The sequence below is a fragment of the Fringilla coelebs genome (genome assembly GCF_963513975.1).
Source record: "Fringilla coelebs genome assembly, chromosome: 5".
Taxonomy (NCBI): domain Eukaryota; kingdom Metazoa; phylum Chordata; class Aves; order Passeriformes; family Fringillidae; genus Fringilla; species Fringilla coelebs.
In genome coordinates this window covers 19,778,441-19,791,101 of record NC_140033.1, presented here as the reverse complement: position 1 = coordinate 19,791,101, position 12,661 = coordinate 19,778,441, and the positions used below count along the sequence as shown (strand labels likewise).

General features: G+C 40.0%; 1 protein-coding gene across 1 annotated transcript in view; it reads right to left on the bottom strand.

Moving 5' to 3' along the window:
* MOV10L1 (Mov10 like RNA helicase 1) overlaps positions 1–12,661 on the bottom strand; it is a gene marked incomplete at both ends in the record, with an annotated part of 47,795 nt that overhangs the window by 6,322 nt on the left and 28,812 nt on the right. The window lies entirely within an intron of this gene.

Genomic DNA, 12,661 nt, shown 5'->3' with positions numbered 1-12,661 from the left:
TGACAATGTTGACTTAAGGGCGGTCTTTATACTTGTATCTTTCTGCTGACAGAGAAGAGCTTGCTTTAGTCTCTTGCTTCAAAATTTTAAATTATGAGAAAAGAAAGCAAAGCACACACTGAACGCTTTGCTCTCAGTACAGACTGCAATCAGCAACATTCTTTCAAACTCTGAAGCTTGCAAAGGAAAGGCTTCGTTCTGCCAGACGGTGGTATTGAGTATCTGTCTTGGTTTGGAAAGACAGGTGCCTGCTAAAGGAGACAGGAGCCTCCCCTGAAATGGAGAATGCAAACCCTCCCCACCCCTCCGAATTGCTATGAATTTTAAATAAGGGGCTCTCAGGCAAAAATATGGGAGCAGGAAATAACAGTTCTTTAACAGGGAAGGGGAAAAAAGATAAAAGGATAAAAAACAATGCAATACACTAGAACAACACTGTCAGAGTCAGAACTCAACTTGACACCCTGTTGGTCAGGGTGTTGGTAGCAGTCCAGTTGGAAAAGAGCTGCAGTCCTCCTGGAGTGTCAGGGGTGGTTCTGTTGGAGCAGGGGGGTCCTGTAGAAAAGGGGTGTATTCTTCCTCTGCAGATCCGTGGAAGTAGAAGCAGCTGCTGCTCCTCTGGGGAGTCCAGTGGAAAAAAAGCTGTGCGGTGTGTCAGAATCTTCCAGGTTATACTTGGGTAGGAATGCTTGGCTCCTCCCTCTGGGTGGAGCATCTCACCATGGGATGTTATAGTTCTTATCAGTCATGTGGTGACATTCAATAGCCCCTTATCAGCAGATGTTCCCTGAGGGACCTTGATTATGATCACTCAGGAAGAGAGATAAGGAGAATTGCCCACTTGACACCAGACAACTGCCAAACAGATGGCAATAGAATACATCTTGCCTTGCAATCTGGAACAGTATCACATGGAAGACAGTCATAATTCCAGTTCACTGTAGCAAGGGATGTTTAAAGTAGAAGTAAACTTGTAATGCAAATGAAGAAAGAAGCACAGATGAGATGATGATAGTTCTTTTTGTTAAGCCTTAAGCGAAGAGATAAGAGCCCTCATATCTGCTCTAAGTCCTGCTTTTTTGAGCATCACAAGCTAAAACACAGAAATGTAATCTGGAGCTAAGGAACAAAACTCTCCAGAATTCATAAAACTGCTGGGAGTCCTCATCTTGCTGTACTACACATAGGTCCCCTATAGCTTGTCACCTCTCCCTGGTCCCATTAATCTTGCACTGTGCTGCACTCTGGCTCTGCTTCAACAAGGCAGACGGAGAACATTGCTGTAGCCTATTTCATAGCATGATAAGGCATTTTATTGAGAACTACATAGTCAAATTCTTCAGGCTGAAGAGGGCTCAGATTTTGCACTTCCAAGGATAAGTGAAAAATCCCTGGGATATCACACTGTCTCCTCTGCTACTGGATTTCAGAATTTTCAATGAAAAATAAAGGAAAATGCTAATGTAATTTTAGAGTTGCTCAGAGTGTTCTGTTATGATCAATTATTACCCTGCTATTTCTGTTCTTTAACATTCAAATAAATGGTATATTAAGAGGAAGGAAGGTTGTAACCCTACATCTTGACATACAGAAGTATTATTGGAAAGATTCCTTCTCTTCCTCGTTTATTAAGGAATTCTAGTGTGGTGGGTTCTGAAGGGAGCTCTCAGATCTGCACAATGAGCTGTGCTGCCAGAAGGCTGAGCATCCTGCTGCTACCCGGGTGTGGGCTTAGGAGGAGAGCTGTGGAACATTCTGCCGCAGAGACAAAAGAGAGAGGCTGTGTTCCAGGAGGAAGAGAAAAGCAGGACAAACAGAAGAGAACTAAACACAGGTTTGTGAAGGAGACTTTTCTTGTGGGTCTGTGATCCTGTTATGAGGAACTCATAAACAGAGTTGTGAGTACACAGGTCCCTTCTGCCTGCAGTGGGGGTCTGACCTCTCTACCTCATGGCGACAGGCAGATGCTTTTCACTGTAAACATTCTTGTGTAGATGCTTAACAGGGAGTTAATCTGGCCTTTATGTTTTTGCTACTGCAGTATGGAGGCAATTCCAGGGAGGACAGCTCAAGCAAATGAAGGGGAGAAACAAGTCTCATCCAGGCAGCCTCTAGCCATCCCAGCACCACATATTCAAGTAAAGATGTAAAATGGAAGGAAATGAGAAGGGATGAGAAAGTAAGTGAAGCTTCTCCATTTTTCATCACTTTTTGTTCATACAGATTGTAGTCTTTTTGATAGGGACAGTTAAATGTTATTAGCAAACAGCTGATCTAACGACACAACTATTTTAACCCCCTTTGCATACATTGACAAAATGCATACAAGTCATTACTTGTTTTTAACACTTAGCATTGTCCATTTAATTGTAAGGAATTAAGAAGGAGCGGCTGTGCCAACACATTATTATTAATGAATCACTTGAAAACAGTGAATAATCTACACAGCTCAATTATAGGGATCCCCATGTCCCAAAGAAAGCAATTGTAAAGATTTACATTTTAATTGATATCTTACTCTGTAAAGAAAAATAAAAGCCCTCAGCTACCTAAGTCCTTACAATTAATTAAGCGCGAAATACTCTATAAAGATTAACAGTGCCCTCATCCCAGGAGTGCTCAAATAAAAAAAATGCCAAAAGGCAGAAGAACATAAAAAATCTGTAAGTTACCAGTAAAACATGTCCAGTTTTGCAGTTACAGAATGACAAAACGAAGTCATGGCTGTATGTACAGTGTTAACATCCAGGTGATTTTCAAGCCAGTACCATTTTGTTTTTTGTACTCCACATGTACAGGCCAGCCCCACCCTGAATCTTCTAAATGTACTGGATTGTGAAGTACAATAGCTGAGAGCCTGTTTCAGTACTTGAATGGACTTTGTCAGTCATGTTCCATGGCCCTGAAAGGCTGGAGTACCTCCCTTGCAGCCACACCATCCTCCAGACACTGCGGAGCCTTTACTGGTCATCCCATGTCAGCAAGGCAGTACTGTCCCACCTACCAGGCCGTGTCTTGTTCCACTGTTCCTGAAGTGTTGATGGATGAGAATGCAGCATTTGCCTTGTTTGCCAGATTTATTGTATGCTCTGTGTTCTTCAGTCTCCCTACTCAGTGAATTCACATAATGATGAACTGTCCCTCTGATCCACTGTCCCAAACCACAGATGCCAATAAACACAACCAGTGTGCAGGGACTGTAAAACCATATGCCTTGGCAGCCCAACAAACTTTTGCTGTTGAGCCTGCTACAAAAAACCAAGTCTCACAATGTACCACAGGGAGGTGTCCTCCTGGGAGCAGTTCTGCATTCCCATGGAGGAGGATGGATTTGCTCCTTGCAACGGCCACAAGACTGTCAGGCATAGCATGACCACTGAGAGCTGCTGCCAGGACCCTGTCAGGCATGACAGCATGCATGGTGCCAAGGTAATTTACTTGTCTCAAGCTTGGCATTCACATGTGCAGATGTGTGGATAGTTGCCAACATCTACCTACCTCATAAGGTCAATTATTTTTTGTATATTGAGTTGTGGAGGTCAGACAGTCTTTGTCACATCTTCTTGCAGATGCTTGCTGCATATGAATTCAGGCATTGGCCTACCCATGAGACATGTTCCAGTGTAAATTGAACATGCTATCAGAAGGACTTAGTGTCCAGGAACTTCAACTGGCGACATCCCTCATTTTACATCCCAGAAAAGGTAATGCAGAACCAAAATACAATCTTCAGTGGCTGCTGCTGTCTGATGTTTGCAAATGGCCATGTACAAATGGAAATTTCCTGGCATTAATTTCCAGATTTTCTCACAGGTGTCAAAATACACATGTCCAACAATATTAGACAAAAACTCCCAATAAAACCAGTGCTTTGCTAAGTTTATAATACAGCAGTTTTGAATAATAATACAGCAACAATGAGAAAGAGTTAAAATATCTGGTTTTACTATTCAAGAACTCATAATCATCTTTTCCCTTTGACTATTGCTTACACAAGAATATTTGGGCTTAGTTTCAGCTCAGAGATTAGAAGTGACTGAAGTAAAGAACAGAGAAAGGAAAAATTCTTGCAGCATTTCTCAAAAAAATTAGAACTCAATATATGTTAGAAAGAGTAAATTCTCAAAAGCACTGAGCAATATCAGAACTACTAAAAATCCAACTGTACATGGCCCTGAGCAACCAGATCCTGTTGGACAGGCTCAGAACAGGGGGGATGAACTAGGTGATCTCCAAAGGTCTCTTCCATACTAAACCTCTTCTGTGGCTTTATGCTACACAGGTAGCATTTCAGGTCTGTCTTTACATCTGGAAAGATGCCCAAACCCAGAAAGAAAATATCCACACTACATCCCCAAAGTATAAGTGCTGTACAAGAGCTGCAAATCATGTCCCTCCATTCCTGGCTGCAAACATTGAGCTTGGTAAGGGAAGCTCCCCCTAAGAGCTATTGGGGTGAGATTACACGCAACGCATGCAATGAAGAGCTGGATTCTCATCGATCAACTTAACAGGTTTTTCTTGTAATCCTATGAGTGAAGCCTTGGGCAAAACTTTTTAAATTGATGTAGTGTTTTGTGATTTTTGGCAAACCTGCAGGTGCTGATGGTTACCTCCTTGCTTATATAACCCAATGTTCTTTCTTAATTTTATTGCCCTACACAGCCAGCCACACTTCAAGAAGTGGAAATACTCTCAATAGTAAAGCTAAAGCACTGCACATGTGTGTGTAAATGGTCTGCACTTGTGCATGGCTTAGCAAATGGGCTCTTGCTGGATGCTCTGTAATTCAGGTGTAGTAATGTGGAGATCTCCAGGAGTATCCTGGGTGAACTACTTACCTCTGACTAGTAACTATCAGTGGTTGCATCATTTCTCACTATTCTGAATTTATAGTATGAAATACTAATTTGGACACAAGCCCCTATTGCTAGAGCATGCCTAAGGCTATAAGCTGAAGTTATGGATCAAATCTATTTTGTCTGTCCAGACAGAAACAAGAGTAAAGTTCCTTATACAAACTTGGAACAGATGGAACTGAGAGCTGGACAGGGTAGACAGTGGGCAGGGATGGTAAAGTTGGCAGTTATGATGCAGAAAATAAAGTTACACTAAATTAGCTTTTTTTTTTTTTTCTTTTTCTTTTTTTTTTTTTTTTTGCAAAGCAGCAGAAGATCAAATCAATGTATTGCATTAAGGGGAGATACTTTTATATTCCATCATTATCTACTAGAGCTTATTCAAAAATATCCACGTGAACCCCCCACCCCCCAATTAAAGGAAACAGCTAGTCTGCAAATTGATTGTTTATTAAGGAGTTAATTAAAAAGTAATCTCGACTATTTTCAACTTAATTGCTTGAACCCTGAAGTTCTATTAAAGATGGAACACATCCCTCCCTCCCCCCATTTTACATGGGTAACTATGGGCCATGTAGTCTGCCCTGAAGACAAACTGTAGAGGTCACACTGTGTGAGTGTCACAGCTAATGCCACCCAACAAGGTAATGGCAGACACCCCTTGGTATGAAGGCTGTGGAATGGATGTGCCTTCTTCCTAACCCTGCTAGTATCAGATCATGTCATGTTTTCTGCTGGCAAGAACTGAAAGCTTTCCAGCTCTTCGCCATGCTGGAAAGCTTCTTGTAACTGATGAATTTTAGTAGAAACCAGAGAGAAGAGCAGGACTTATACCAGGAACCTAGAAAGCCACATCCAAAGCCAACTGTATCAAATACACTTGGACAAAATGACAAATTTGGTTGATATACTCAGAAATAATTATTTGATATACTAGATTCTTTTGAAGGCTTTTCTAAGATATTTAATACATATTAAATATGTATTTGTTAGTTTTTTGATACAGAAAATTACAGCATATGAATAACTTTCCTGCTTATCCACAAGCTGCTAAATAAATGACAATAACAACAAAGATATTTGATGAAGAAAGGTTAGATGCATATATTATTAAATAAAGCTTCTGCTGGAGCAGAATTATATTTGGATATAATGACATTTTCACATAACAAGAAAAAGTAAATTAAAAAAATAACAGTCAAGTCAAGCAACACAGGTAATATCTGCAGAAAATATAATGCTGCCCCTGGGCATTCAGCTGTTTGTGGGCTGTAGCTGTTCATCATGACTCTAAAGCCACAAATGCAAAATTAGTCTTTATGATATTAGATCCCAGATAGGGATCTAATTAGATATTCTTAAGTGAATGTAAGACAAATACACATTTTTGATTAGAAAAAGAAATAAAACTAGAAAATAGTGTTAAAGGAATGTCAACTAGTAAAACTTGCAAAAGCCTATTTTCTGAAGAAAGAAACAAAGTGCCATTTAAAACTTGCTCTGTATCACATAATGGAAAGCAGGAGTGACTCTACCAAAATCTGAAATACATGGCATGGAACTGCTGGTAGCAGGAGCTGGATCAGGCTACGGGGTTTCTTTAAACACAATGCTTTTGTGGCTCTGCAGAGGCTGTGCAGTAATTCTTTGCTCTGCCAGGGACAGGGAGGTATGTGCCTCCCCAGGCGCTGCTGATGCAGAAGATGTCAGTGAGGTGGAATAATTGCTGAGGTACCTGTCTCATTCTATCTGTGCTAATGGAACCACTGAGGTGTTAATGGATCAAGACACTGCATGCATGTACCACAAAATAGGCAGCAGTTGCTCAGAAATTCACACTGAAACTGTAATATTGTAAAAGGGGAGAAAGAGATTCAATGTGTACCTGAATGAAAGTCGTAATTTAAAGGTTTTCAGGCCCATGCATGCAAATACACACTGATGTAGAGACAGTGCACTTCGCGAACATTTTAAAAAAAATCATATTACTTCCTGGGCTTTTAATGGGATTTTTAGCTTTGCAGTCAGTGAAGAGTGGAGAATGTCTTTACACTGAGCCTGTATCTGCACTGCATAAAGCAGATGCATTTCAAAGTATCAAAAATACTCAGTAAGAAAGAAGTTAATTTTCCGGGGGCAAACAGCACACAGATATTTTTTAGAAGCTAATGTTTGGGATAACCTTTAAAGAGAAACTGGGATGGTTTCATTCCTCATGTTCTTAAACATTGTTGCATTTCCCAGTCTTTAACATGAGGCAAGTAAATCCACAACTCCACAGGCCTGGCTGCATGGAAATGGTGGGTTTATTCACACTTTTAACATGTATTAGTTGTCTTTGTTTACATACACCCACTCAGGGTACTGCATTAACCTCCTCCTCACATGTGTGGGACTTTCTGCATACATACCTACCTACCTACCTACTGCACAAAAAACAGACAGGAGAAAAAAAAAAAAGAGTTGAAACTCTTAAACAGATCTACAGCTTCAAAAACTCTGTAAAGTCCACAAGGTGGACAGAAATATAAATTATATTCCCCTTTGGGCATGGAGTACTCAGCCCTCTAGGAAAATGTCTGAATTTCAATGGCACTGCTGAGAAAAGTGATTCACTTCTTTGTATCTAGGCCTTATCTTCACACTGCATGAGGTAAGTTCCTGAAGAGTGGATTTATCATTCAGCAGAAGGCTTGCTAATACAAATTTTATCTGGAGTTTTGTTTCAATACAGATTTCTGCAGCCTTAGGCTTGTGAATTGCAAGGTCCGATGTGCTATGGGTTTCCAGCCTCAAGTGCAGTGCAAAAACTCCATGCATAAAAAAAAAAAAAAAGAAATGGCAAATTCATTGTACAGTAAGAGCACAAGGAATTACTAAAATAGATATTTTTGGAACACAAGTTGCTCCTGGACTGCAAACGTAATTTTATTTTGTAGGAAATAATGAGGAGTTTCATGCACTGGGGACAAACAGAAGAGAGAGAATGCAATTTTAAAGCCCTTAACTGCATTCAAGAGATTTTTAAAAAATGTACCTATAGTGTTGTGAGGTAAGAATTTATTTTTCCACGTGGTTCACTGGAAAATTTACTCTTAAAACTCTCTGAAACATCATTTATAGAAGAAACAAGTTTGGAACATTAACATGCGGTTCAAACCACTGTCACCAGACCTGAGGTACTGTTTCGTCAAGTTGGTACATGCAAGGCTGATTCTTATCAAGTGTTACTCCTTAGCAGCCTATGACTAAAGGCAGCACTCTGCTCTTGCCTGGATGTACAAAGAGTGACACAAACTCTAGGACATGAGAAACAGAGGGAAAATTATGCGGAACTGTTCACATTTCTCATGGTGAGGAAACAACAGGAACTTATTTTAGGGTATCTCTACAAGCAGGCAGCAGGACAACACAGATTGGCTTTCAAATCCAGACCAATTCTTGTTAACTTCAACTCCAGGCAGATGTGCAGTTTAATCTGGATAAAGATTACACAGCAATATAAAACATAGCATTAAGGTGCTTTTAACGAATTCAGTAAAAAATAATTATGCTTTTTTTTTTTTTTGTTACATGCTTCTTTCCACGTGTATCTGCTGTGAGTCACTTTTTTTTTTTTAAATCTCTTTTTGAAGTTTTCTCTTGCTAGACTTTTCTGTGGTGGTAGCAATGTCTCTATACACAAATGAGGCTCATGTACAGGGCACTACCATAGAGGCCACACATGCTTGCAGCACAAAATAATTTTTAACACTTACATTCTGGATATAATAAAGTAAAAAAGGGATAATATTACTGTTACCATTTTCAGTGTAAACAGGACAGAATGTATATGGAATGACTTATTGTCTGGCTAGCAGTACCTAGTATAACACACTTAAAAAACCCCTTGATTGTATTATTCAGATGAAGAAATCTGACAGAAGACTGGCAAACAAATTGTTTTTAAAAATGGGTGATGGCTTAAGTAAAATAAATGACCATTCTGAGAAAGTTAACTGCAGCTATTTTCTACCTTATTGCCAGCAATTCCTTGGGTCTAAAGTTAAAAATCACCACATCTGATAAATGTCAAGTCTTCCAAGAGGAAAATCCAGCACAACCTCAAGACTACAGAAATTTGGATAGAAGAAATCGCATCACCTGCCAGAAAAATGACAGCACAGCACATGCTGAATTTGACTGGCTCTGACCATGCCAGCACCTGCCCTTTCTGCACAAGCTGCTGGACTGGTGGCAGAGGTACGGAGCCTATGGAAACAAGCATGCTACTTCAAGGATGGAAATACACATCAGGAGTGCTACAGGCATAGTTTTTTTCCACAGCAAGACCTGAACACTCTGCAGAGAACTCTTCCCCAAACAGTGTGACGCATGGTGAAAATGCCTTTTGGTCACTATTCTATTCCACACAAAGAATGTCTTCATTTTAGGCAGTCTAAACAAATTGTTTATGTTGGATTTCTTCTTCTGCCTCACTTATGCCATCTGGGCAGTTTGCTCATTAATTTAAGGGAACCCAAAAGGGAGACTTTCACTACCCTTCTGCTCTCACTACCTCATCCTCTTCACTGCCCCAGGGCACAGCTCTTAAAAACAGAACAGAAACCACCAAAGGCCCTTGACTTCCCAAAAGCTGTTTTCAGCAAGTTGCCAAGAGCTGACAATATGCATATTTTCATGCTTCTGCCCTCTGTGCTCCCTGCTGCCAGGGCTGTGTATAGGTTTGGCTCAGCACTCTGTCCCAGCTGGCCTGGCCACCTGCTCTGTGCCAAGGGCAGGCCTTCCAGTGCAGCAGGAACTGCACCTTGCTCTGGTTGGGCTGCTCTGCCAGGTCATGCTGCAGGCCCTGCCACTCTCCCTTGCCCCAGGGCCACGCTGCTGTCAAGGACCAATTCAAATAACAAATTTGCACCCTTAGTACTTGTCCTTTGGAGCACAATTTTGTCTTTGTGCCAACATGGTATGCTGTTGCTTAAAAAGTCTCACTATGAGGCACAACGCTGTGTCCCCTTTCCCCTTACAGTAGCTTCACTGCTCTTTTGGCTGCTAAACACACGCATATATTGTGATATCCATCACCTTCCAAGCTGTCAATGACTGGCATCATCTCTCTGGTACTCATATGTGAGATTAAGCCCTTTTCTGATCCAGAGATGGGGCAAATGAGAGGTGTTTTAAAAACTTTTATTCTATTTTCAGTCTCATGTGAAGGGTGAGACAATACAGATATCATTTCCCACACTCATACAAAGACATGTTTTGTTTTTTGACAGACAGAGCATCACAGAATATTGGATAGCCTGGGTTGGAAGTGACCTTAAAGATCATCTAGTTCTATGACCCCTTTTGTGGACAGGAACACCTTGCAGTACACCAGCTTGCTCAGAGCTCCATCCAGCCTGGCCTTGGACACTTCCAGAGATGTGGAAGTGATATATTGTTAAGAATACATGGCTCTCTTATGAAAACACACACTTCTGCTAAGCATCATTGCACCAAAAGGCACATCAACAGAGAGCTCTCTCTGTTCACAAACAGCACAAATTCCTCAGCTTTTATTGAAACAAAATCATTATGGGGGCTCTAGCTTTACTGTGTGCTAATAAAGACATGCCCAAGCATGTTAGGACCTGACACACAGGGTATGTTTCATGGACCTCCCTTCTGCATAACCTGTGAGGTTTTATGAAAGAACTGAGAAGCCACAAAGCACCACCCAGCTCCCTCAGCCACCAGCTAGAACAGCACCTTTAGGCAGCCATGTGCAGATTCAATACTGCTACCTTTCCTTAAGAAGAGTGCACTTAAGTTACAGTATCTGCATATCAAGGGAAAGAAGCCCAGTGCATACCAGGAATGGAAGTGACATTAAAGGACTGTAAATAAGACAAACAGAAGCTTCCTATCTTTTACCCCTGCTTCATTTGTTTCTCTGTAGCTTATACTGCTATCTAAAACATTTCTGTTTGATACAGAAATCCATCTTGTTGTACTGGCAATTTTTAAACACGGTGTCTAATTGTCAAGCTACTCCTGAAGTGCTGTGCGGCAAGACTTAATCACCAAGGAAAGGACAAGGAAGAGAGAAAAATACTGTTTAATGGTAAAGCACAGTACCACATTAAGCCAAGAGCAGAAATACTGCTAACCTATAATTTTGTTTTAATTCTGGCAAAATAAAACACAATACTTTATTCTACAGCACATTTACAGGAAGGCAAAACAGTTTTAATTTTCTCTTTTTCTATAACCCACCACTTAAGGCATTGCTCTGACATACACCACAGCAGCTAGCTAAACTACAGTGGAAACCAAGAACACTTTGTGTGATCTCAGCTGTATATACAAGGGCCTTAAAAATTGGAAGTAGGGTTTTGGTTAAGGTTAAGTATCAGTATTAGTTGAGTACAAATACTTAATGTGTGACTCCAGTTCACATCATAGATATACATTACTGTAAAGCTCCCACAACGATGACACACATTTATGTTCTTGGGACAGTCCAGTTTAGGTGGCACTACACAAATCTGAGAAAAATGAGAAGCTGAAACAATAATAAAATATGGAAAAACTGATATAGGAGTCCTTCGATACTTTTCTCCTGAAGCTTGGAGGATTCAGGCATACTGTTCTTTGCAGAGGCACAGTAATACACATTTTAAACAGAAAAGCTAATAAGGTGCCACTACTACTTTACACTATTAATTTCAACTTTTTCACTTCTTAAAAAAAAAAAAATCTTGGTTGCAGAAACTTCTATCCCTTTCAGAACATGTGACGCTCCCTGAGGACAAAAAGTGCTTTATCTGCTCAGGACTGAATTTCTCTTAAGTGTTTTTCATTTCAAAACAGATGAATACCAAACTCTTGAATGCATCTTGAACATCAAAAAACTAGTCACACCTGTCAATTAAAGGGAGTAAAAATCTTCCTTACCTTTCCCATAAACAACAGTTTTGATTAAAAAAACAGTATTATCTAGTATATAATACCCATTGAACACTGTATTTATTACGTTATCAGAAGGAACATATTTAAATCAAATTTCAAGCACTTTGTTTTTAACTACAGTGAAATCACCTTAAATACTTCTGCTGTACTCTCCACCTTAATGATCATCAAATATGCCATTAACATTTGGGGATACATAAGATACCAAAGTCAACAACAGCTCTTATTTAGTAATTAATGGTCAGACTCTCTTATGGGGTTGGAGAAAATAGGGTTACATTATATCATTATGTTTACATAATGCTTACTTAGGAATGCAAAATCCAATCCTACTGTGATAACACACGTTGTGGCACTGATCAATCCTTCAAATGACACTAGCTCTAAAAATACTGTAAACTGATCAATATCTAGCAAGGTTAAAGTGAAGATCAGACACTTACTTCTGCAGGTGTTCCATCTCTGTGGGCAGGTCACAACCTATATAAACTCTGTTCATTAAACTGTATTCTAACAGTGCACAAAAACAGGGATCCTACAAGAGAAAATTAATATATAACTGTAATTGTGGTGCTCAGTAAAGTGAATTTTCAAACAAATTAACATGGTGCATGAATGTAAGAGATTTAATAGGACCTCTTCCAGAAACAGAACTCTACAAGTTGTCCAAGTATGGTGCAACATGTGAGGAAGGTACCTATAGCTGCTCCCAATTACATATAGTTACATGTTAGGTGTGGGGGAACTAAATTTTCATTCAGACCATTTCTGGAATACTGTCTTCTTTGTTGTTCATGAAGTCAGACATAAAATGAGATATTAAGACAAGCTCAACTTACTCCTGTGCA